Source organism: Lissotriton helveticus, chromosome 4_1, assembly GCF_964261635.1.
Source record: "Lissotriton helveticus chromosome 4_1, aLisHel1.1, whole genome shotgun sequence".
NCBI lineage: Eukaryota > Metazoa > Chordata > Amphibia > Caudata > Salamandridae > Lissotriton > Lissotriton helveticus.
This window is the reverse complement of record NC_136063.1, coordinates 2,076,073,590-2,076,099,455: the sequence shown is the minus strand read 5'-3', so window position 1 is coordinate 2,076,099,455 and position 25,866 is coordinate 2,076,073,590.

Genomic DNA, 25,866 nt, shown 5'->3' with positions numbered 1-25,866 from the left:
CTTCGAAGTCGGAGACCGACGAGGAGAATCCCTTCTGTGGTTCCGCATTAACCGTGAACCATTATCCCTACGAACAGGTAACGCGCCACCGCTACAGTGGTTATTCCTTCATCTTTTTTTTTTACATGGCGGTTTTACGAATATGTTCCCTTTTACCGCGAGGTTATCCCTTTTAATCGGAGTTTTCCACTATTCTGAGCTACTTCTGCCGACCTAAGCGGAAGTGCAAACGCTCGATTTAAGCTGCATAGCAGACTTATCATTGCCGTTAAAACGCTAGAGGACACCGCACTATTCCTTGCACGCCAGACCCGGAGGTAGACCTTTTTGCCTTTTTCTCCCCCTGATCGCACTTATTGATCGTGGCTCTGATCTTACCCTTCACCCCCTCACCGCCACCACACAATCCATATCAATTCTTTAAACATCAAACGGCCACAAAGTCACTTGTTTTTTACTTTTAATTCCTTGATTCGTCGTGAGCAGCCGCAATATGATAAACCCTCTTTTTGCATGCCCAAGTATCGACAAGGGAATTCCGGGCGGGGATAATTCCATCACTAAGCTGCCTACTACTTCTCTTCCTCTCATAACTGTAAATAATTTCTTTAAATTGTTGGTACCACTCACGCAGCAATATGTTACCAAAATGTGCATGGTTTTTAAATGAACTATAGGTGTTATGAAAGCTGTAATGTATTCCTCTTTTTCTAAAAAAAACATAAGTTTCTTTCGTCTTTTCTCCCCTATTACCTCCACAAGTTTGCAAATTTACTTTCAGGCATATAAATTACAGTCCTGATGATGATCCCAATAATTGTTTTCTAGGGATCGAAACGCCGTCGACCAGTTAAATAGTTACACACTTCTGTACCAATGTGTTTGATTCGTGTGTTAACTATGTATGGATAGCTTTGATATACTCTATTTCTTACTATCAGCATCCGTTTTGTTTCTGCCTGAATATTTTTCCTTCTCTTTTGTTTAAACTGTTTATTTTCATTTCTGTTTTGTCCATTAAGTATTGGATACAGGAGTGTATCCCACTGTATTTTTTGCCTCAAAAATTCCTTTATACCACTATACAAAATAAGTATTGTGTGCGGCTCGACACTTCTTTTGTTCTATAGTACACAATGTTGACTATACCTAACTAAATTGTTGCTATTAAATGTGTTAAGGACCACTGTTATGTTTATGAATTGCTACTCTAGGTCCTTAACTACCTAGAGGGTTCCCTTGTCTAACTGTAACCCCCAGTCTCAGCATGACCTCAAATAAATAGACCCAGCTCTCCATGCCGAATACCTTTTACAGGTCGACTGATAAGACAGTAGCCTGCGGGAGGGACCTCGACTCCTGGTGGTAGAGAACAGAAAACAGTCTCCTCAAGTTGTACAAAGTGCTACTCGAGGCGATGAACCCCTTTTGGTCAAGGTGTATGAGATGTTTCATGTGTGGGAGCAATCAGGGCGCCAGGATTTTGATCAATATTTTGCTCAGTATTTTGAAGTCTGTGTTGAGCATGCACAAGGGTCCAAAGTCCCTCACTCTGGCGTCAGGACCAGATGTCTTGGGGAGTGGGACCACGATTGCGGTTTATGTGAGTCCAGCAAATGTCCCAGCTCTAGAGCCTCAGCATACAGGGAGACCAGATGGGGGGTCAGCTCTTTTACATATTTTACGTAGAACTCTGCCAGGAGGCCATTAGGACCCTGTGTCTTACCGTTGGCCAACAACGTGATGGACCCTCGGACCTCCTATTTCTGGACAGGGCCACCCAGCTCTTCCACGGTCTTTCATCTGCAACGCGGAGGGACAGCTAGGACAGGAATGCACTAAGATCTGCTTGGGGGACCTCTTGGGGGTGAGGGTATATAGTGTTTCGTAGTAGCTCTGGAATAGTTCATTAATCTTACCTGGGTCAAATTCAGTTGTGCCTGTGTCTATCTGTATGTGAGTGATTGTGGTGCCCGGGACTCCGGTCTCACCAACCTTGTCAGCAGGTGACCAGCCTTCCCCCCTCACCCTGTGCTCTATCCATATATGTCCTGTAGTCGTGTGAACAAAGTCTCTCTAGGGCCTCATCATTTTGTTTGCGTGTGGCGAGTAGACATGTATCTGCATGTCCTCATGTTCCCTGAGTGTCGTCCAGTGTGCGCAGCACTTCCTCAATGTACAAGAGCTCCCAGTGTAATTCCCTTTGTATACTGATTGTTAGCCCCCTACAATGTCCCCTCACCACCACTTTCAATGCCTCCCACACCACCAATGCCGACGAGGCCATATGTACATTGTCTGCAAAGAACGTACCCACTAATGCCTGCAGGGATTCGCTAAACGGAACATCTTCCAATGGCAAGGGATTAAGCCTCCACGTGGGGATTGGGGGCTTTTGCAAATAGGGTTGGTATGACAGAAGCAAGGGGTTATAGTCTGAGAATGTCTGACCTAGGGATTCTGTGTACTTAATCCCTGGGGAGCACCAGAAGGCATCCAGTCTCGTATGGAGATGGTGTATGGGGGAGTAAAAGGAGTATCCCCTATCCCCTATGTGTTGGATGCTCCAGATGTCTTGCAGGTCTCAATAAGCCATCCAGTCCCATAGCCCCGCTGCTGTTTGATAGGCCTGAGCCCCCGACGCGGGGTGGGAGCGGCCAAGCATCACATCGGCCACGCAGTTAAAGTCTCCACCCAGGATCACTTGCCCCACCTTGATGTCAGCCAAATGTGCTGACAGACTTGCCATATAGGCCAGCTGATCATGGTTTGGTGCGTAAAGGCAGCCCAGTGTAATTTACCTGCCCAAGAGTCATCCCACTAGCAGAACATACCTGCCCTTTTTGTCTATTATGGTGCTTGTTGCTTCAAAAGGGATCCCCGGTCGAACCCATATCAGAGCCCCACAGGCATATGCTGAGTACGAGGTGGCAAATGTGTGCCCTATCCATAGCCTGTGCAGTCTATCTACTTCCCCTTGGAGGAGGTGTGTCTCTTGTAAGAGGCTATCTACAAACCCCATCTTTTAAAGTAGTTATGAATATTGTGACGTTTGGAAATTAACCCCAACCCCCTAATGTTCCAGGTAAGGAGTTTCATCTTGTGGTGTGATGTTGTAATTTTAAGGGAGTCCAGTCCCCCCTCCCGTGGCCCCCACCCCAACCCGGGCCCCAGGGTAGTAAAAGATCATGCCCCAACCTGCCTTACAAACGGAAACACTCAACTCCCCCCCAAAAAAACTGTAAAAAACTCCCCAGTCCCAGCGCATACTGGCAACAGCCATCTGCTCAAACCATGGATACATCTTTCAAGTTCAGCGAAGGCCCTAGCCAGCCACAGCAACAGCATATAGGGGATCATGGGCGCACAAATGAATACACTGGGGTGCGCAAAGTAGTGTTATGTTGGGTGGCATTTGTGGTGCGGTGCCTCTTGCACCAGCCCTAATGGTCCCCAAGCCCTGTTGATGCACCATAATACAGGCAGGGTTGTTCCCTACAGAGCGTCCTGAGATAGGGCCCAGTTAGACTATCTCATCTGCTGTTTTCAGTGTCACCATGGGTAAATCAAGGCTGGTCCCATCAGAGGAGTCCGAGTCTGAATCTCCATCTCCCCCGAAAGACGGCGACCCTGTCTCCGATGGGGAGCCATCTTTACTGACAATCTTGACGACTGCTTGCAATGCCACTACTCGCTAACGTTCAGTCTGTGAAGGGCTTGGTTTCTTGGAGAGGGTGCACTCGGACCGCTGCTTAGATCTCTTTCTGGGTTTGTGGCCTTCAGTTTTAGGGGATCGTCCATGTGCATGCTGGGGAGTTTTCAGTTTGATATGCCTCAAGCCAGTCTCAGGCTTCCTTGGGGTCCTCACAGTTGTGGGTCTTGCCTTCCAGGACTTAAAGAAGATGTGCGGGGAAAATCAATCAATCAATCAATCAGTGACACTTATAAAGCGCGCTACATACCCGTAGGGTCTCAAGGCTTCCTGAAGGAGAGGTGGTCTTGGGTCAGGCGCAGGTCGGTCGGGAGGGAGTTCCAGGTCTTGGCGGCCAGGTAGGAGAAGGACCTTCCTCCTGTAGTCGCTCTTCGGATGCGGGGGACGGCGGCGAGGGCGTGGTTGGCTGATCGGAGGTGGCGTTTGGGAGCGTAGAAGTTGACTCGGCTGTTGAGGTAGCTCGGGCCTTGGTTGTGTAGGGCTTTGTGTGCGTGGGTGAGGAGGCGGAAGGTGATTCTTTTGTTGACGGGGAGCCAGTGAAGGTCTCTCAGATGTCCGGAGATGTGGCTGGTTCGTGGGATGTCGAGGATGAGTCTGGCTGAGGCGTTCTGGATCCGCTGGAGTCTCTTCTGGAGCTTGGCGGTGGTACCGGCGTATAGGGCGTTGCCGTAGTCCAGATGGCTGGTGACGAGGGCCTGGGTGACGGTCTTCCTGGTCTCGGTGGGGATCCACCAGAAGATCTTCCGTAGCATGCGTAGGATGTTGAAGCACGCCGAGGAGACGTTGTTTACTTGCCTGGTCATGGAGAGGGAGGAGTCCAGGATGAAGCCCAGGTTGCGTGCATGGTCTGTTGGTTTGGGTGCGGTGCCCAGGGCGGGAGGCCACCAGGAGTCGTCCCAGGCGGAGGGTGAGGAGCCCAGGATGAGGACCTCCGTCTTGTCCGAGTTCAGTTTCAGGCGGCTGATCGTCATCCACTCGGCTACCTCTTTCATCCCTTCGTGCAGGTTGGCTCTGGCGGCGGCGGGGTCGTTGGTCAGGGAGAGGATCAGCTGGGTGTCGTCGGCGTAGGAGATTATGCTGAGGTTGTGTTTGCGTACGATGGCCGCGAGGGGGCTCATGTAGACGTTGAAGAGGGTGGGGCTCAGAGATGATCCTTGGGGGACGCCGCAGATGACTTCGGAGGCCTCTAACTTGTACGGTGGTAGGCGGACTCTCTGTGTTCTTCCGTCGAGGAAGGAGATGATCCATTCCAGTGCCTTCTCCTGAATTCCGACGTTGCTGAGGCGCTGCACTAGGGTGCGGTGGCAGACAGTGTCGAATGCCGCGGAGAGGTCTAGGAGGATGAGGGCCGCTGTTTCTCCATTGTCCATCAGGGCTCGGATGTCATCGGTGGCGGCGATGAGGGCGGTCTCGGTGCTGTGGTTGGCTCGGAAGCCGGACTGTGAGGGGTCGAGGGATCCGTTCGTCTCGAGGAAGGCGGCCATCTGCTTGTTGACGGTCTTCTCGATGACTTTGGCTGGAAACGGGAGAAGCGAGATGGGGCGGTAATTCTTGAGGTCGGTGGGGTCCGCTGTTGGTTTCTTGAGTAGAGCGCTGAGTTCGGCGTGTTTCCAGCTCTCAGGGAAGATGGTGGTGTCGAAGGATGTGTTGATGATGTCTCGCAGGTGGGGTGCGATGACAGCGTCGGCCTTGTTGAAGACGTGGTGAGGGCAGGGGTCGGTCGGTGATCCGGAGTGGATGGAGTTCATCGTGCGGATGGTGTCTTCGGTGCTGATCGGGGTCCAGGCGTGGAGGGTGGTGGTGGGGGGTGGTTGTTCGGTCATGGTGTGCGTTGGTTGGTTGTTGAAGCTGCTGTGTATGTCCGTGACCTTGTTGTGGAAGTATGAAGCGAGGGAGTTGCAGAGGTCTTGCGATGGGGTGACGTCGTTGTTTCCTGCGCTGGGGTTGGAAAGCTCTTTCACGATGTTGAAGAGTTCCTTGCAGTTGTGTGCGTTGTTGTCCAACCGGTCCTTAAATGCTGTTTTCTTGGCGGCGCGGATCAGCTGGTGGTGTTTCCGGGTGGCAAGTTTGTAGGAGGTCCTGTTGTCCGGTGTCGGTTCCCTTTTCCAGACTTTCTCGAGGGCTCGGCAGTTCTTCTTGGAGCTCTTGAGTTCGTCGGTGAACCATGGGGCCTTCTTGCTGCCGGGTCTGCTAGGCGGGGTCCTCAGAGGGGCGAGTTCGTCCGCGCAGTTGCTGATCCACTTCGTGAGGTTGTCGGCGGCCTGGCTGGGGTTCGCTGAGCTGGCAGGAGGGTGCTGGCTCAGGGAGGTGGCGAGCTGGACTGCTGTGATCTTGTTCCAGCTTCTGCGGGCGACCTGTTGCTGGTGTTGGTGGGTCGTCGTTCTCTTGAAGGTGAAGTGGACGCAGCTGTGGTCCGTCCATTGAAGCTCTGTGGCGTGGCTGAAGTCGATGTCTGTGCTGGATGAGAAGACGGCGTCGAGTGTGTGTCCGGCGCGGTGGGTGGGGGTGGACACCAGTTGCTTGAGTCCCAGGTTGGCGAGGTTGTCGAGCAGGGTGCTGGTGTTGCGGTCGTTGTTGTTTTCCAGATGGAAGTTGAGGTCTCCCAGGAGGATGTAGTCAGCGGAGGGGAGGGCATGCGGGCTGACGAAGTCGGCGATGTCCTCGCTGAATTGCGTGCGTGGACCAGGGGGTCGGTAGATCAGAGTGCCTCTGAGGGTGGTGTTCGGGTTGGTGTGGATCTGGAAATGCAGGTGTTCGGCGCTGGTCAGGGTGTTGTCGGTGCTGGTCGTGAGACGGATGGTGCTCCTGTGGATGATGGCGATGCCTGCTCCCATCTGGTTGGCGTTTCGGTCCCTCCGGACGATCTTGTAGCCCTCTGGGATAGCGATGGCGATGTCGGGAGCTGAAGAGGCGTTCCTCCAGGTCTCCGTGAGGAAGGCAACGTCAGGGGCTGTGGCGTCTAGGAGGTTCCAGAGTTCGATGGTGTGTCTGTGGACGGAGCGGGTGTTGAGCAGGATGCACTTGAGGTGGGTGCTGCTGGTGTTCGACTTGGCGAGAGCTGGTGCGGGGCAGGTCCGGATGCAGGAGAACTTGCAGGCGTGGCAGCTGAAAGTTCCGTGGGTACGTTTTGGAGTGGCTTGATGGCATTCTGGGAGTCGGCCGGTGTTGAGAGCGGCAAGGGTGGCGGCGGAGTACGTCAGGCGGGTCGGTCGGGATCTTCGTGGGCCAGGGGTCCTGGCCCTGGGCGCGGTCCAGGCGCGGACGGGCGCAGACGGGCTTACCTTTGGCGCGCCTTCGGCGCACAATCGGCGCGCCAGCTGCGCGTCAACGCTGCGCGTTCGCACGGTCGCCATTTAAGGCGAAGTGCGCGGGTGGGCGGAGCAGCTGGGAGGCGGGAGCGGGGAGGGTACAGAATAGAAAAAGTGCGGGGAAAAGCGGCGTTGGCGGGAAGGGAGGGCGGAGGGCGGCGAGGTAGGCGGCCAACAAGGAAGGAAAAGCAAAACACGGGGAAAATGAAATTAAAACAAAACAGGCACAAATAATCGAAAAAACAAGGGCAAAATCAGAGTAAAACAAAGCAGGCACAAATTATCGTCAAAACAAAGGGCAAAAACAACCGCAGCGGCGGCAGCCGGCAACCGGCAAACGAGGCAGCAGCGAGGCACAAGGCAGGCAAGGGGCACACGCAGCAGCTGGTGGCCGTGCGGCGCGGGGGTGTCCCACAAGTGGGTCACACTCACCTGCGTCGCACGGTCGCCATTTAAGGCCAAGTGCGCGGGTGGGCGGAGCAGCTGGGAGGCGGGAGCGGGGAGGGTACAGAATAGAAAAAGGGCGGGGAAAAGCGGCGTTGGCGGGAAGGGAGGGCGGAGGGCGGCGAGGTAGGCGGCCAACAAGGAAGGAAAAGCAAAACACGGGGAAAATGAAATTAAAACAAAACAGGCACAAATAATCGAAAAAACAAGGGCAAAATCAGAGTAAAACAAAGCAGGCACAAATTATCGTCAAAACAAAGGGCAAAAACAACCGCAGCGGCGGCAGCCGACAACCGGCAAACGAGGCAGCAGCGAGGCACAAGGCAGGCAAGGGGCACACGCAGCAGCTGGTGGCCGTGCGGCGCGGGGGTGTCCCACAAGTGGGGAGGGAGTACTGGAGACCCTCCACTCTTGGAGCTTTCTTAACCTCAAGAAATGAAGCACGTCTCCTTTGGACATCGAGGGTATAGTCTGGAAACATTGAGACTTTGCTATTGTTCACTATAAAGGGACCATTTGTGCAAGCTTTCTGTAGCAAGATGTCTCTGTTCATAGAGTGCAAACGTTTGAAAACAGCCGGTCACTGGGGTGGACTGGTGCCGGCAGGCGGGCTGGGACCTGATGTGCCCACTCAAGGGTGTAAAACTGTGTCAGGGCCCCGAAGGCCACCACCGTGCCAAGCCATGGCTCCAGGTATGCCTCCATATTTCCATTTTTTACCACCTCTGGGAGCCAGACCCACTGGCACTGTGCTAATGTCCTGGTGCAGCGTTGCCCTGGTGTCCGAAATGGCCTCTAGGATCCTGGATAATTGCTGTTGGATGCGGTCTGCCTTTCATTGTGCCTCCAGGCTGCTCTGTGCTTGATCTCGGGAGTCTTCATCCTGTTTTGGGGCCGCCCCCATTTGTTTCGCTCCAGTTTTGCCCATCTCAATGGACCAAGCAAGGCCCAACTCTTGGAAATCTGCGAGGGTTCCGAGGCAGCGCCGCTGAGGTGTATTCAGACCTCTCTCACATGTGGCTCAGTGGAAGCAATGATTTATGTGGGTTCAGACACTTCTCACTGTGTCCCGGGACTGCCGCGGGGCCCCGACTCAGGCCCCGGAGACTCTTGATAGGAGCTGCCCCACTTCTTGTGGGTCAAGGTCCTCTGCTGGTTAGAGTCCAGTCAGGGCCCATGCCCCAGGCCCCATCGATCTGCAAGCCTCACCTGGGTCCCATTGCTGTGATTCTTCTGGGGACTGCACCCTTTAGCTAGTCCTGGCACTCCCCCATGTCTGTCCAGGTCCACTGCCAAGATGGCGCCACTATTTTGGTGAGATTCTGTACCCACGGAACTACACTCTAAAGGCCTGGTCACCCGGGTCCGCCCTCCTGGGCTGTCACACGAGGTCCTCAAAGTGTTAGCCTAGGATCAATCAGTTCTCCCCAGCTTTGGAAGCAGCTCCGATGTGTCTACCAGTATCCAGGTCGTAGGATCCACCAGGGGTTTTGGGCCAATCGCATCCACCCGCCCTGCCATGGAATTTCCTGACCTCGGCCTAGGGCCCGGGAATGCGCCGCTTCGAGACGGCACCACTGGTCCAGCAGGGTTCCGCTTCTCTTGGTGCTTCCCACGCCTGTCCGGGCTTGCTACTGGGGTTCCCGGGACAATCAGGATCCCTAAGTTTCATAGGCAGCTCTGCTGCGCTTCTCAGGCTCTAGGCCACAGAATTCGTCATGGGCAGGGGACCAGGTACATCCTCCTGCCTCCTAGCAGGAACGACAGGTCCCAGTTGAGGCCCCGATAGTGTGCCGCGCCAGGGAGGCGCTCCCGATCAGCAGGGATTCTGCAACTGCTGTGCCAAGTTTGGGGTCCCCGTCATCTAGGGCCACCCCTCAGGTGCCCGGCAACAGTGTTAGGCCTCCACAGTGATGTCCCGTGGCCACCCAGACTCCCTCTGCTGTTGTGGTGGCTCCGCTATGCTTTACGGCCTCCAGGTCAAAGTGTCTACCAGGGGTAGGAGGCGTGTTGGAACTTCCGGCCCCGCTGCATACTCACCAGTCCCTGATTTAGGCCCCGAGAACTCACTGCATTACTCACTAGTTCGCCACATGTATCAGGGCCAGTCGCATCTCCTCGCCAGGCTCCAATCCAAGCCCCTAAAGTGCACCGCTCACCTGCGCCTTTGTGTGGTTATCTCAAGGCGCCTCACTCCACGGTGGTTGTTCAGGGCACCATGCCCCACGCCCGGCCATGTTAGAGGCCCCTCTCTGGCACGGTTGCTTCCAGAGCGGGCCACAACAGAGCAGGGCCGCCGCTGGCCCCCCAGGTGCTCGATCCAGCTCGGTTGCAGTGCTAAGCAGGAAGCCTAGGATTTGCACCGCGCTGCTGGACATCAGTCAAGTGTGGTGGCACCCCGGCGCTTCTCTCAGTGGGGCAGCTCACGCGCCGGCCCCACAGAGCGCAGGCCCCGAGCCAATGGGTTCTGCCAGCGGCACTCTCAGTGGTATGGCCTTTGTGGCTCCGCGAATCGTGGGATTTGCGTCGATGGTGTCGCTCTGGTGCCGTCAGGAGATTACCCCAGAATTGGGCGGAAAGATGTTAGACAGGTTCAGAGCTCTTCGGTCACGCGTCCGCCATCTTCAGACGGCTAGCCACGCCCCCCATGTAGACCAATGTTGTTTTTGCTAATTTTGCAGTTATATTTTATTACAGATGAAAAAAGGTTTTCTGATTATCAGCTCAGGGAGGTTGACTTCAGCAGTCTCCAAGGGAATGCGAGTTTAGCTATTCATTGCTAGCTGACTAAGGCAGCCCACTTCCCCTCTGATCCATGAATAAATGACTCATCACTCTTCTAATGAAACCTGGTGACATATTGAAACTTAGATTGGTGTCTCCTTTTCTCGCCATAAATTGGACGTTTGTATCTACATACATAAGAGTTGTCAGTTTCTTCCCCTCACAGGGTGCCCAGCTGGACCCCATATGAGTAACATTTTCCTTCTATTTTTTCACTCATGTGACTGGTGTTCACATCACTTCTCTGACAAATCATTAAATACATTACTTCAGTTGTCCTCCATTGTTCAGTCCTGATGAGACCTCCTACTGGATGTGGGGTCAATACACCATCAACACGCACCGATAAAGTTCCATTTTCAGCCCCTACTTATAAGTCAGAAGGATGTTAACAATGATCATGTGTTCTGCAATGGTTGTTATTGTTGATAGTGAAACCACGTAAATATTTCACAATTTTGTCACTTTTGATACATAGGTTCTATGTTCACTTGGAACACTGAGCACCTTTTTTCAGCTGTGATAGAATATAAGTGCAAAATTTCCAAAAAAACAACATTGGTCTCCATATTGTGTTCTATATCATTGGTCTTCTCCTTCAGCGTCCTTACACAAATTACACATGCTATTGTTCAAAGCCAGTATCAAATATCCATTATATTTTCAGCATGAACCATTGTTTCCTTGTTACAATTGAAATACCCTGGTTCCTTGTGAGTTGCTTTGTCTCTTGATCATTGATACAGGTGGGGCAGAACGGGAATCAAACGGTGGGGATAATGCAGCGAGATTACCCGCTTTGGGGTGCTTTAAAACACCATACTCACTTGGGCCCATAAAACACATATACATAAGCTGATAATCACCGCTGGTGATCAGGATTCATTTTTACCTTGTGATAAAATTTACCTTTACACAATTTCTTACCAAACCATATCACCTTAGTTCTTCCAATTTCCTCTGCTCAATAGATCAGGTTGTTAACAGAGTAGGTAGAAATGACATTTACCTTTATTAATTTGAATGACCGCAGACTCGAAAGAGTTTTAAAAGCTTTATCTATGCAAAAATGTTGTGAGTCAAATACCAATACATGTCAAACACCAACTTTTTTTAAGGAGAAAAATGATCAAAGTATAACATAAAGACTTAATAAAATCTCATGACCTTGGTACCTGGGAAGGGTGGAAAAGAAAACGGTAAAAGGACATACCACACAGATTTATATTTACCTAGAATGGTGAGAGGACCAACCCCTGGCCAAGGAGCTGGAGAAGGGACTCCCGAGTAGTCAATCAATCAATCAATCATACATTTGTAAAGGGCACTACTCACCCGTGAGGGTCTCAAGGCTCTGGGGGTGGATGCTGCTACTGCTCGAATAGCCAGGTCTTGAGTAGTCTTCTGAAGGTCAGTAGGTCTTGGGCCTGCCGTAGGAGGATGGTTAGGGTGTGCCAGGTCTTGACGGCGAGGTGGGAGAACGTTCTGCTGCTCGAGATCGCTCTTCAGATGCGGGGGACGGTGGCGAGGTCGGCGAGCGGAGCTGGCGGTTGAGGGTATAGAAGGTGAGTTGTCTGTTGAGGTATGCTGGTCCGGTGTTGTGGAGTGCTTTGAGTGCGTGGGTGTAGAGTTTGAAGGAATAGCCCGGAGCCAACAGTTCAGGACAGGTTCAGGAAAGGACAGGTGACCTTTTCTAAGTGCAACACCAGCTTTCTCGATTCTTTCCCCTTCTAGATGGACAGGTTTGTCTTCTTCAGCGATCTCCCCAACTCTTCTCTCTCTCCGTCTCACCATTCTGGATTCTTTTGTCAGAATGGTCGAGCAGCGTCTCTGACCTCGGTGGCATCCGCCGTCTTCTGCTGCAGTGATGGGTCGGTGACAGGTCTGTGACAAGTCTGACAATCTAACTAACTGAACCTACCTCAGTTATACTATTCTAAGTGTATGTACCACAGAACAATGTTTCAATATTCATGAATCGCCGACTTCTGATTGGACATCATCTTGGACAGCAAGCTATCTATGAAGAAACAGGTGAACGCAGTCTCATCCGTCTGCTTTCACAACCACATGTGCCTCTAGATCTTCTAACTGGCTCCCAGTCAACACCAGAAGGACTGTCACGCAGACCCTCATCATCAGCAGGCTGGACTACAGGAACATACTCTACATAGTAATCACCACGTCTCATGAAGAGATTACAAACAATACAAAAATCAACTGCAAGACCCATCCTCAACCTCCCCAGACAGACCCCCATCACACCCCACCTCAAGAAGACCAGCATACATTAACAAACGAATGACTTTCCACCAATTGATCAAACATCTATGATCCACCTCCCTCTGCCTCACAGACAGCCCCAAATCTGCCAATGCAGTAGCAGAGGAAGCTCCTTCTCACATCCGGCAGCCAAAGCTTGGAAAGACCTTCCCCTGCACCTCAGGACTGCCTCACTATTCTGGCAATACAGGAAAGAACTCAAGACCTGGCTGTTCGACTGAACAGATGAAAATAAAGTAGTAAACTCGGTCCTGAGTCCAGGAGGAAGACCGCCACCTCAGCATGTGTTCGCCCTTTGCAGGGAACACTGTCTTTTGACCTTCGCTGATAAAGATAGCTCTTGCTATCAACCAGGTATACAGTGAGCCTCTTCTCCATGAGAAATTCTAGACTGCAAGTTGCTCTGCCTTTCCTGCTATCTTAGTGTAGCACATAGAAGTAGATCTTAGGGTGTTAGGTTCTAGATGACATTTTAACCATGTGAAAAGCATTCATTTTATTCTTGTTATTTCTAGTGTGCCTTCTTGATGCTTTTATGAGATTCTGTGTAGCTGCTTTCGACATATTGAGAAACACAATGTTTCTGTAGTAGTAAATACTTATTACTAAAAAGTGTTCATTCTTCTTAGTTCAGTGTGTGTATATTTTGAACAACAAAATAGGTTTGTTACTGTTACCACGGTGCATTGATGCCCTTAATAGGGATTGTTAGACACCTACGAGACTTTGGAAAATGGCACATACTGTGAATGGACTGCCTATTCTTTACCAGTCCAGCAACCCCCACGAGAGCCAGCTGAATTTTAACACGGTAGCCTGTTATTGGTACCTCTGCAAGTTTCACCATGAGTGTTCCAATTGAGCCTACACAGCAGGAGGCACTTACTTCCCAGTGGGACAGGATAGGGAGGATTACAAAGGAATGGTGGGAAAGGGCGGATACTTGGGTTAAGCCATAGACAATGCTACCTTGGTTGAAGAGATATCCTGATGATGCAACAGCTGGAGGGTTTTCAGTTTGGTTTTTGCATACCTTATATCGATCCCCAAGGGGGTTGACAAGTGACCAGTCTGAAGTCCTGCAAAGAAATGGAGGAGCTAGTGCGGAAGAAGCTATGGAAAGAGTGAGTCAGGGTAGAATGGCAGGGCCATTTCTGATTCCTCTGTTGCGGAACTTTATGGTGTCTCCGCTAAGGACGGTGTCGAAGAAAACTCCCTGGGAGTTTGGTCTGATGCACCATCTGTGAAAACCTAAGTGGGGGGTTCTGTGAATGATTTGATTGACCAGACAGAGTGGTCAGTGTCATATGCCAACATAGACACAGGAATATGCTTAGTTTGAAGGTGCGGGACAGTGTGGAACTGGCCAGAGTGGACATTAAATCAACTTTTTGCCTTCTGCCAGTGCACCCAGATGATGTTCACTTGTTGGGCATACAGCTTCAGGGCAGATGCTTTCTTGACAAGTTCATGCCTATAGGATGTATAGTTGTATGCGGAACATTTGAAAAATGTAGCACCGTCCTGCAATGGGTGGTTCATACAGCAGCATTAGAGCAGGTTCTTGAAGACATTGGTGGTGATCAAAGACTTGGCATACTGCTGGCAGCCGAAAACGCAGAAGAACCGGCAACTACGACATTTTTGTAGATCGAGTTGTATTCTGTGGCGATGGTGTCACGGCTTCCATGTGACAAGTTGGAGTTGCTGAATGGTTTGAGACATGAGCGACTGCCATGAGGAAAATATGAGCTGCAACTGGTGCAAAAGGTGTTCTGTCGTTTGAAATTTGCCTGTAGGTGTGTGGCCCCAGGATGTGCTTTTTGCAGAAGCATTGTCTTTGCAATGCAGGGGGCTGTAAAGCTACATCACAGGATTCGTTTGTTCAGGCGAATAAAGGATGAATTGTTGGTTTGGAAGCGATTTTAGTGGATTATGACTGAGTGATCATGTAGCTGCAAAAGGGCCCAATGACGTGGAAGGTGGAGATTTTTTTTAATGCTTGGAATCGAGGGACTTTGGGGTGTTCTAAGAGGGGTGTTGGTGCGTAGAGAGCTGGCCCCAATCTTGGAACGCCAAGGGCCTTTCTGGGACTTTTTACTGTGACAGTTGGCACTGCATCTGTGGGGTGGTGAGTTGAGTAACAAGAGATTGACATTTCTGTCTGACAATGCAGTAGAGGTGCAGGTAGTGAACAGGATGATTTGACTCTGGAGCTTGAGTTGAATTGGTATTTCAAGGCTGGGAGAAGAACATCTTGTTTTAAGCTCAACCAATTGTGGGTCTGGACAGCGGAATGGCTGACCCGCTTTCTCATTCACATAGGACGAGGTTCCATTGTTTGGCCTCGAGTGTAGCGAAGGAAAATCTTCACCTTCCTGAAGACTTGTGGGACATCGAGCTGTGAAAGCATATATAGTAGTGAATTATGCGCGAGTGGAGTACACAGGAAGATGTACCGACAGGGCTGAAGGGAGTTCATAGCATTGCGTGCCAGATGGTGTGGCCATAATGTAGTGGGATTATGGTTGAGATGTGAGGACATGCTAGAATTTGTTTCAGGTCATCTTGAGAGTGTTTTTTCTGTGACTAACATAGGGGGCAAACTGGCAGGTATTGCATTTTCTGGGAAAGTGCAATGGGGGTATGACCCACGTGCAGGAGAGCTGGGTCAGGGAATGCTAGATGGCCCTCTAGTGTGTCTGGAGCCAGGTCAGGGAAAGGAAGGGTCTTGTGCACTACAAAGAGTTTCCTTTGAAGTTTGCCTTCTTCAAAGACAGAAACTGGTAGAAGTACTGGAGTTCTGGCACCATAGCTGCAGACCACTTCTGGACTAAAGGACATTCATCCAATTAGAAGAGCTTGATACTGTAGGGGGGACTGACACTATGCTGGTTGCTTTATTGTGCTGGCCATCTGCTTGCTGCTTCTGTCCTGGGAGTGAAAGGGCTGGACTTCGCTTTCTATATCCTACTACCATGGTTCTTCAAGGACTTGTGTGTGCTTGCCTCCTGTTAAGAAGTCTCGAGGCCATCAAAGACTTCACCTACCAATGCCTGGGCTCTCCTGATGAGAGCTCTGACTTACCAAGTGGTGCCAAATCTAGTTCCTGGGCCCTTAGAAATAGAATCTGGTAAACCTAAGAAGAAAATCCACGCATCACACCTCAGCCTGTTTTTCTGAAGCACCACCGGTGTGCGGTTGAAAAATAAATGCATCACTGCTGTGTGGCCGAGTAATCACTGCAGCACCTACCGAGCGGCTGGAAGATCACTGCAGCCGAAGCCACAAAACACGCATCACTGGCATCTGTGGCACCTGCTTCAACTCTGACGCGGGCCCTACTGTGCGGTTAAAGAAGAGATGCATCACCTGCTTTGCGGCTGTGAAATCAACACAGCTCCTACTCCGTCGCTGCTACATCAATCCAGCAGGGTCTGGATTTTTGATGCATTGTCCCTGGGCACCAAGTTCTTTATCAACGTTGGTCAGCAGGAAACAAGGCAGTGCGTCCGGAGATCGATGCATCTCCACCCTTGACAGTAGGAAACTGACACATCATCTCACCTGACAGTTAAAGAACTGATGCAACACCTCCCCTGTGCTGCAGCATAGAAACCGACGCATCACCTCCCCTGGCAGTAAGGAACCGATGCATCACCTCCCCTGGCAGTAAGGAACCGATGCATCACCTCCCCTGGGCGTAAGAAACCACTGTATTGCTTTGCTTTTCCGTTGCCTCACCTCCCCTGCGCTGGTTTTTGTCTTTGATTTTTAAGCATCCCAGGTACTTTGTACTAAAAGTGATACATCCATATCTTCCCATGAACTGAACTGTTTTTCACATTTTTAAAGTGCTATCGTTACTTGTGTATGTTTATGTTTTGTCTTATTCATATAAATATTGGCTATTATTCCAAACTGGTGTGGACTCCTTTTGTAGTGCTTTCACTGTGTTACTGTGTGTGCGTGTACAAATGCTTTACACATTGCCTCTGAGATAAGCCTGGCTACTCGTGCCAGGCTACCAAGGGGAGGGGGGTGAGCAAGGATTATTTTAGTGGTGTAATCCCCTTACCCTGACTAGAGTGAGGTTCTGTACTTGGACAGGGCAAAAACCACTGCCAACTCGAGATCCCATTTCTAACAGTTAAGGTTTGTGTTTTTATCTGCAAATTATGGGACCCATAATGATGAGGCCCAATCAACAGAAATCTGCAGTAATTGACATTGGAAATATTGTTCAAGTGTTTGGTTTGTTTTCTGCATCTACTCATTGGTTTAAGGATGCTAGCCAGAGGACAGTCACTTGGCAATGTCCACCAGGTTGCACATGACTTGCTAGAAATGAGAAATACACTGTGTCCCTCTGTTGTTAATCAATACCGATGGAATGCCTTGAAGATCTACTATGCTCCGTAGAAAGATTGCACCTAATATCTGTGTGGTTGGCAGACACTTAGGTTTATGAGCTGGACCATTTTCGTTACATGGTCTACCACCACCAAGACAGTGTTGAAACCACCTTTTGTGGGGGAAATTCTACAATGTCTATAGAAATGATATGCAATGTGCTAGGAGCCACTGGTATGGACATAAGAAGATCTGCTGGAGCCTGATGAGGGCTCTTGTTCTACTCACATACAACATAAATAGAAATATGTCATTAGGCATCCAATAACATCAATGGCCGCCAGATATATTTCTGCAAAAGTTATGCTTGCTCTTCTCAGGTATGCTCAGCTAGTCCTGAAGATTGAAACCATTAGAATGTTTACTGCTTTAGTTCTAAATTCTAGCCTGAGAATAGCCTATCATATGTGGTCATGTTTCTACAGCCTGGGGCTGTCATTTTGTCAACTGAGCTACACATTTGGTCAATGAAAGCAGTACATATTATTCTTGTTTAAGTATTCTGAAAGTTTGCTGGGAGACGGTACTGAACACATTTTTTCCATGAAACCTCAAATCACTAAAGGGCGTCAAGCCTTCCATTCTTACACCCTAGTTAGTAGACAATAACTGAGTTGAAGACACTAAAGAATTTTGAACAATAGAGCTCTAGTGAATAACACCTTTGGCAATTAAAGGATCTGGAGATTACTGTGGTTGGTGAGTTTCATAACTGAGTTATTTACATCGAGTAGATAATGTTGCCATTCTTCAAATGCCACCTTCATGGTCAGGAACCCTTGATCAACTGCAATATAGCAGACTATTGCTGTAGAGAGCATCTTTAACAAGAAGGATATGGAATGCCTTAGTGCCATATTTGGATCTTGCTACAACAAACCTCCAGCCAACATCTGTGAAGTGAATGATTGCCTATTATTTGACGGTGTAACAATGGGGTTACAGTAAGTTGCCTCTGGGATCCACTGACTTTGACTTACTTGAGGAGTATGCTGGTGATTAAAGACATTGCTAATGAAAAGGGGTCACCTGAGTGCTAGTAAAAGTTCACAACCCCCAGAAAGCTTGGATGCATTTCATAATTTGTAGAGACTTCCACTTGAAAATTGCCTCAATTTTCATTGAATCCAATTCCATTTCTGAAATTATCTTTGCCCCCAGACTCAGTTAAGAGTCCCCCCTTTTCTAAATCTGTACCTGGAAGCCGTGCTGTCTGGATGAGGTAAAACTGGCTCACACTTAATGGCAGTAAAACTGAGATTCTTATTATCAGGAATCAGTCAGCTTTTTGAGGCTCCTCCTGGTGGCTGGAGGCATTTGGCCCCCTGCTGGTAGCCAAACAGGTGGTGAAGAATTTGAATAGTTGGCTGGTTAGTACATTTCGGCTTGATCTGCATATTAATATACTGACATTCTGTTGCTTTGGCCTCCTCAGGTGTCTCAGGAAGATTCTTGGGCTTCTGCCAACGTCCACTCAAAAAATTATAATTTAGGCCCTGATCAATTCTCGCCTTGATTGTGTCACTGTGCTGTATCTGGGACTACTGAAGGCTTCCTTAAAAGGACTCCAAATGATTCAAAACATGACTGCAAACCTCCTAGGCCATATCCCCAAGCACTCTCCTCTAACTGCTCAGCAAAGGGATTTGCATTGGTTGCTTCTCGTGCAGCACATGCAAATCAAGGCTCTCAGCTTTGCCTATAGAGCTTTGTCACAATCTGGAACACACAATCTAAGGCAGGTGGTCATCCCTTACTGTCCCATTAGAGATTTGCACTCTGCTAATCTCAAAATGGCCCAGGTTCTTTGGATATGACGTGTTGGGCAAGTAGGGAACACTTTCAGATATTTGTCACTGAAATTGTAGAACTCCCTTCTCTTGCAACTTGATCTGAGCTCCTCCGAAGCGATATTTCGTAAATGACTCGAGACCAGGTTATATGAATTGACAGTGTTGGATTCATTCACTGTGGCTGAAATCTGTTCCTTCCACAGCACAGGGAACCTCTATTTGGATAACCACACACTCTATAAATCAATGAAATAGAAATAGATGTAATGACCATAAATCCATGGAATTACACCAAATGTGTGAATCACTCGCTTATCGAATTTGGAATAGAAAAGTGTTAGGCTGGCTATCGCCCAGATGTGGGTCTCCCCGCTACCACCAACAATTCATGACTGGTGGTCAATTATTAAAACGACTTATGGTATATTTTAGAACTGGGGGTCTCTAGTTGGCAGAGGTAGGTACCACTGTCCAAATAGGGACCCTTGCTTCTAGTCAGGGTAAGGAGGAAACCCTCTGAGATAACCCCTGCTCACCCTCTAGGTAGCTTGGCACGAGCAGTCTAGGCTAACCAGAGGCAATGTGTAAAGTATTTGTACCAACACTCACAGTAACACAGTGAAAACACCACAAACTGACTCCACAACAGTTTAGAAAAATAAAGGTATTTAATCTAAACTACAGAAGACCAAAACGACAAAAATCCAACATACACAGTTCAAGAATATGGTTTCAAAAGAGTTCTTAAGGTTTGCGATAAAGTTCTTTAGGTTGCGATAGAATAATCCACAGATGCGTGAAAAGTTCACAGTTGCGTCACGTTTACTCACAGTACCTTTTAGTTGCGACAAAGTTCCAAAAGCAGAGGCTGGTGCGGTAGAAAACAAGCGATGCGTTGAGACCCTGGGGAGGCGTTTGCGACAGCCCCGCTGCAGCAGCGGGCGTGTTGCGACGAATCCGGTCTGTATGGGGAGGAAGGCCACTTGTATGGATTCCGGTGTGGAGGTTCTGTAGGAAGTTTGTTCTCGCAAAGTCACGATGAGACGATCTCTGGAGTTGCGACGATCTCCGGGGCGACGATGCGCGGACCAGCGGTGATCTTCTCTCTCGCAGGTCCTCGACGCGATGGTTTCTGCGACGACACTCGCAGCGACGTGATGCGGTCCGCAAGCAAGCGGTGCGCCGATCTCACCCAGCGACGACAGGCTCTGCGACGACACTCGCAGCGATGTTCGACTTTCCCGCACCGGTCTGGTGTGTCCCGCTAACGAAGGATGTGACGGCTCTGGCAGCGGCGTCAGGAGCTGCGACGATCTCGACCTTCGTAGCGGCGGGAAACTTCTCGCACTGTCGGGGATGCGCTCCGCAAGCGAGTGATGCGACACTTTTCAATTGCAAAAGTCTCTCAAGCTTAGTTTCAAGCTTCCCAGCACAGGTACTACTTCCAGAGGCCCCACAACTGGATCAAGCACTCTAGGAAGGACGGAACTCTCTCAGCAGAGTTCAGGGAAGCTGGGGGTGAAGTCCCTTTGTTCCTGGGACTTCAGAACAGGGAGACAGCTCTACTCAGGCCCTTGGAGATTCCTTCAAGACAGGGGACACAGCTCAACAGCAAAGTCCTTCCCCTCTCCTTGGCAGCAAAGCAACAGCAGGTCAGTCGAGCAGAGCAACAGCAGGACAGTCTTCCTTCTTCAGTTTCAGCTTTCTCCTTGGCAGAGGTTCCTTCTTGATTCCGGGATGATCTAATTTTCTGTTGTCAGGGGTCCTGTACTTATACCCCTAAAAGTCTTTGTTCTCTTTGTGCAAGTGGGCCCTGAGCCCGGTCTGAACCAGTTCTGGGTGTCTCCCGAGTACTTTGTTTTCCTGGCTTCGCCTTTCCTTTCAGAATGAGGGGCAGGGTCGTCAGCCGCCCAGCAGGAGGTGGAGCCAATATTGTGGAAGGTAGGCACATCCCTATTCAGGCCCAGGTGCTAACTCCTCCCACCACTCCAGTTGCAGATGCAGTCATTCAGCCTAGGGCTGATTCAGCCAGCCTCCTGGGGCATCCCCAGCCCCTGTCACTCTCAAACCAGACAGTCAATCCACAAACAGGCCAAGGCACACAGAAGGGTCAGACAAGAGAACAGCAACTTTCTAAAAGTGCTGTTCTCAAACACAGGATTTAAAAACAACCTTTCCTAAAAGATGTGTTATTAAATTCTGAATTCATGGATACTAGGTACTTATGTCCCATCTTGTTCTTATGAGAAGAAATGCTGGAAGCCACTGTAGCCAGCATCCCCCATGTTAATCCATGGAGCAAGATAGCCTTACAATAGTGAAAAACGAAAATGGCTGCCATTCACTATCAGAGCATGTCACCTGCACTAGTACGTGCTCTACCTTTTACATACACTGCACCCTGCCCAGGGGGGTACCTTGGGCCTTCCATAGGGGTGACTGATGTGCACAAAAAGGGAAGGGTTAGGCCTGGTCAGTGGGGACACTGACCAGGAGGACATGGCAGTTTCTAAACTGCACACAGGCACTGCAGTGTCAGGCCTGAGACATCATTTTAGGGCTACTCCTGTGGGTGGCACAATCAGTGCTGCAGGCCCACTAGTAGCATTTGTCATCACCAGCCCTGGCACACCCAGTGCACTTTACTAGGGACTTCAGGGTGATACAAATATGCCAAACATGTATATCCAATCAGAATAACACTTTATATAGGGAGCACTTACACTCTGGCACTGATCAGCAGTGGCAGAGTGTCCAAAGCATCTAAACCAGCAAAAACGAAATCCAGCACAGCATAAAAAATACAGGAGGTAGAGGCAAAAAGATAGGGGAAAACCACGCCAAAGATGCCAGGTCTAACACGTGTCCCCTCCAGCTGAAAGTGGGGAGAACTACCCACCCTCTTGGGCGTTCTCTTCACTAAGTCGGAAAAACCTGGACAGACCATCAGTGTTGGCGTGTTCTGTGCCAGGGTGGTGTTCCACCGTAAAGTCCATTCCCTGTAGGGAGATGGACCACCTCAACAGTTTTGGGTTCTCACCCCTCATCTGCATTAACCATCTGAGGGGCCTGTGGTTGGTCTGAACACGGAAGTGAGTCCCAAACAGGTAGGGCCTCAGCTTCTTCAGAGCCCAGACCACAGCAAAAGCTTCCCTTTCAATCGCACTCCACCGCTGTTCCCTGGGGAGTAGCCTCCTACTAATGAAAGCTACGGGCTGGTCTCCATTCTCCTCAGTGACTCGTGAGAGTACCGCTCCCACACCATGCTCTGCAACGTCTGTCTGTACTATGAACTCACTGGAAAAGTCAGGTGCCTTGAGCACCGGTGCTGTGCACATGGCCGTTTTCAGGGTTTCAAAAGCAGTCTGGCAGGCTTCAGTCCAGTCCACTCTTTTGGGCAACTTCTTGGAAGTGAGTTCTGTCGAGGGGGCGACAATGGTGCCATATCCCTTGACAAACCGTCGGTAATACCCGGTGAGTCCTAAAAAGGCTCTCACCTCTGTCTGGGTCTTGGGGGGCTCCCAAGCCAGAATGGTATCAATCTTTGCCTGTAGGGGCGCCACCTGGCCGCTCCCCACCTGGTGTCCCAAATACACCACCGATCCCTGCCCTATCTGGCACTTGCTGGCCTTGATAGTGAGGCCTGCCCTTTGCAGAGCCTTCAACACTTCACAGAGGTGTTGCAAGTGTTCCTCCCACGTGGAGCTAAACACAGCAATGTCATCCAGGTATGCGGCGCTGAATTCCTCCAGCCCGGACAGTACCTGGTTAACCAGTCTCTGGAACGTGGCAGGGGCATTTTTCAACCCAAAGGGCATGACTCGGAACTGGAAGTGCCCCTCTGGTGTTGAAAATGCTGACCTCTCTTTGGCCCCATCAGTTAAGGCAATCTGCCAATAACCAGAAGTCAAATCAAATGTACTGAGGTACTGGGCAGCTCCCAACCGATCCACGAGCTCATCAGCTCTGGGGATGGGGTGTGCGTCAGTCTTCGTGACCGCATTGTGCCCACGGTAGTCCACGCAAAACCTGAGTTCTGGAGTGGCACCTGGCACAGCAGCTTTTGGTACCAAGACCACTGGGCTAGCCCAGGGGCTGCTGGAGGGCTCAATCACCCCTAGCGCCAACATTTTGGAAACGTCTTCCTTGATGCTGGCCCTGACCTTGTCAGCTACCCTGTAAAATGTTTGTTTCACAGGCAGACTGTCTCCAGTGTCCACATCATGGACGCACCAGTTGGTGACTCCTGGGGTCAGGGAGAACAGGAAGGAGAACTGACCCAACACTTGGCGACAGTCGCTCTGCTGCTCTGGGGTCAGGGTGGGTGAGAGGACCACACCATCCACTGACCCATCTTGCTCATTTACTGTCAGGAGGTCAGGGAGAGGATCACTATCCTCTTCCCTTCCTGCATCTGTAGCCATGAGCATGGTTACTTCAGACCTCTCAAAGTGTGGTTTGAGGCGGTTCACATGCAAGACTCTCAGGGGTTGCATGGGAGTCCTCAGGTTAACCAGGTAGGTTACCTCACTCTTCCTTTCCACCACCTCATATGGCCCAGTCCACTTGTCTTGGAGCGCACAAGGCTCCACTGGCGCCATCACCCACACTTTCTGCCCAGGTTGAAATTCGACCAGAGTGGTATTCTGGTCGTACCATCTTTTCATTTCTTCCTGGCTTGCTTCCAGGTTCGCCTAAGCGAGCTTCCTGAAGCATTGTGTCTGGTTGCGGATGGCCAGCACATAGCTGAACACATCCTGGGGGTTTTTCCCACGGGACTTTTCCCAACCCTCCTTCACCAGTGAGAGAGGTCCTCTGACAGGGTGGCCATACAGGAGTTCAAAGGGACTGAACCCTAAGGACTTCTGAGGCACCTACCTGTAGGCAAACAACAGGCATGGTAACAAGACGTCCCACTTCCGTCTCATGGGCTCCGCTAGGCCCATAATCATACCTTTTAGGGTCCGGATGAACTTTTCAACCAACCCATTTCCTTGAGGGTGGTAAGGAGTGGTGAACTTATAAGTTACCCCACACTCCTCCCACAGAGACTTCATGTACTTAGAGATGAAGTTGGTACCCCGGTCGGAGACCACCTCTCTGGGGAACCCCACACGGGAAAAGATCCCCATCAATGCACGGCCCACCACGGGTGCTGTGACTGTCCTGAGAGGGACTGTTTCCGGGTACCGGGTGGCATGGTCCACCAAGACCAGGATGAACCTGTTGCCTAAGGCTGTCTTGGGGTCCAGGGGCCCTACGATGTCTATGCCCACCCGCTCAAAAAGGGTGCTCACCACTGGAAAGGGTTGGAGGGGTGCCTTCAACTTCATTCCAGTCTTGCCACTGGCTTGACAGGTTTGGCAAGATCTGCAAAAGGAACCAACGTGCTTTCTCATCTGCGGCCAGTGGAAGTGGGTGACAAGCCGGTTCAGGGTCTTGTCTTGCCCCAGATGTCCTTCAAGAGGCACGTCATGAGCCAGACTCATTAGGAAGCTTCTGAAGCGCTCGGGTACCACCAGCACACGGGCTGCACCGGGCTCAGCAAACTTAGGCTCGCTATATAGTAGGTCATCTTCCCAGTGGATAAAGTGGTCTCTGACTGCTCCACCTGCTGCCTGATCCACAGCCTGTTGCCACAGACCATCGAGGGAAGGGCATTCCTTCTGCGCCTGGCAGACCTCCTCCCAGGAGGGACCACCTTCTTGCTGCCAATGGGTCAGCTCAGGTAGGTTTCCCAGTTCGGCCACCTGTTCCCCTGTAGGTTCCAGGGCATCCCCCTCAGGTTCTGCTCCTTCCTGGACCGTAGGAACTGCTGGAGCGGGTTTCCCGTGCCCCTTGCCTCTTCCTCTCCTGGCAGGTCTCTGGGCCACTGTTTCAGGCTCCAGTTCTGCTGAGTCACCCCTACTGGCTGCCATAGCACGCGTGGTCACACAGATCCACGCAGGCAAACCCAACATTTCCAAATGAGTTCTGTGTTCTACATCCTTCCATGGAGAACTCTCCAGGTTGTTACCTAACAGACAGTCTACAGGCAAGGCATCACTGACAAATACTTCCAAAAGACCAGAGACTCCCCCCATTCAAAGGGAACACGCGCCAGCTTGCAGACACGCACTGAGCTGTCAGCTGCCACTACAGGGCGGAGTACTTCAGGGATGATTTGCTCTTCAGACACCCACTGACACCTCACGAATGTCACGCTGGCTCCTGTGTCTCTCAGAGCCTCCACCTCCTTCCCATTGATGGTCACCTTCTGCCCATAATTCTTAGTGTTAGAGGGCAGTAAAGTTTCCTGGACCATCTCTTGGTCTCCTAAAGAGACAAGGGCCATAACTGCTAGCTCCCCCCAGTCACTAGAAACCAAATCCCCTCCCAAAGCTACACTTGCTAACGCTGGGGCGGGAGCACCGGTGGGTGCTGGCTTCTTCTTGGGACAGCTTGGAGCGATGTGGCCCACCTCATTGCAGTGATAGCAGGTAGGGGGACCCTGGTTAGTTCTTCTGTCTCTATTGTCCCGCCTGCCCTTAGGGGGCCATGGCTGTCTAGGTTTGGGGATTGGGATTCCTTTCCCTGGGAACTATTTTGGGGCCCTTGTGAGAACTCCTTTTGGTTACCCCTGTCCCCCCCACTCTTCTGCTGGGGATCCTGCCTACCTTTGGCTGTGGTACCCACAATTCCTCTGTGGACCCTGGTACTGGTCCAGCGGTCTGCCTCCTTAGCAAGCTCAATGGGGTCTGTCAGCTTGCCGTCTAAAAGATGCTGGCGCAGCTCTGGAACACAAAGACTACTCAAGTGCTCCCAACTGATTAAATGCAACAACCCCTTAAAATCTGTTACTTTACTGCCCTTCATCCAACCTTCCAGTGCATGTGAGTACTGATTCACACATTTCTTCCAAGTCTCAGACTCTCTCTTCTTTGAGTTTCTAAACTGCAGTCTATACTGCTCTGGAGTAAGGCCATACCTGAGACATAAGGCCTCCTTCATATTGGGGTAGGTCATGGCACCTGCCATCTCTAAGGACTCTAGAGCACTCCTCCCAGAATCCTCAAAATGTTTCCACAGGCCCGCCCCCCAATGCTGATCAGGCACACCATTCATCTTCAATGCAATTTCATATGAAGTG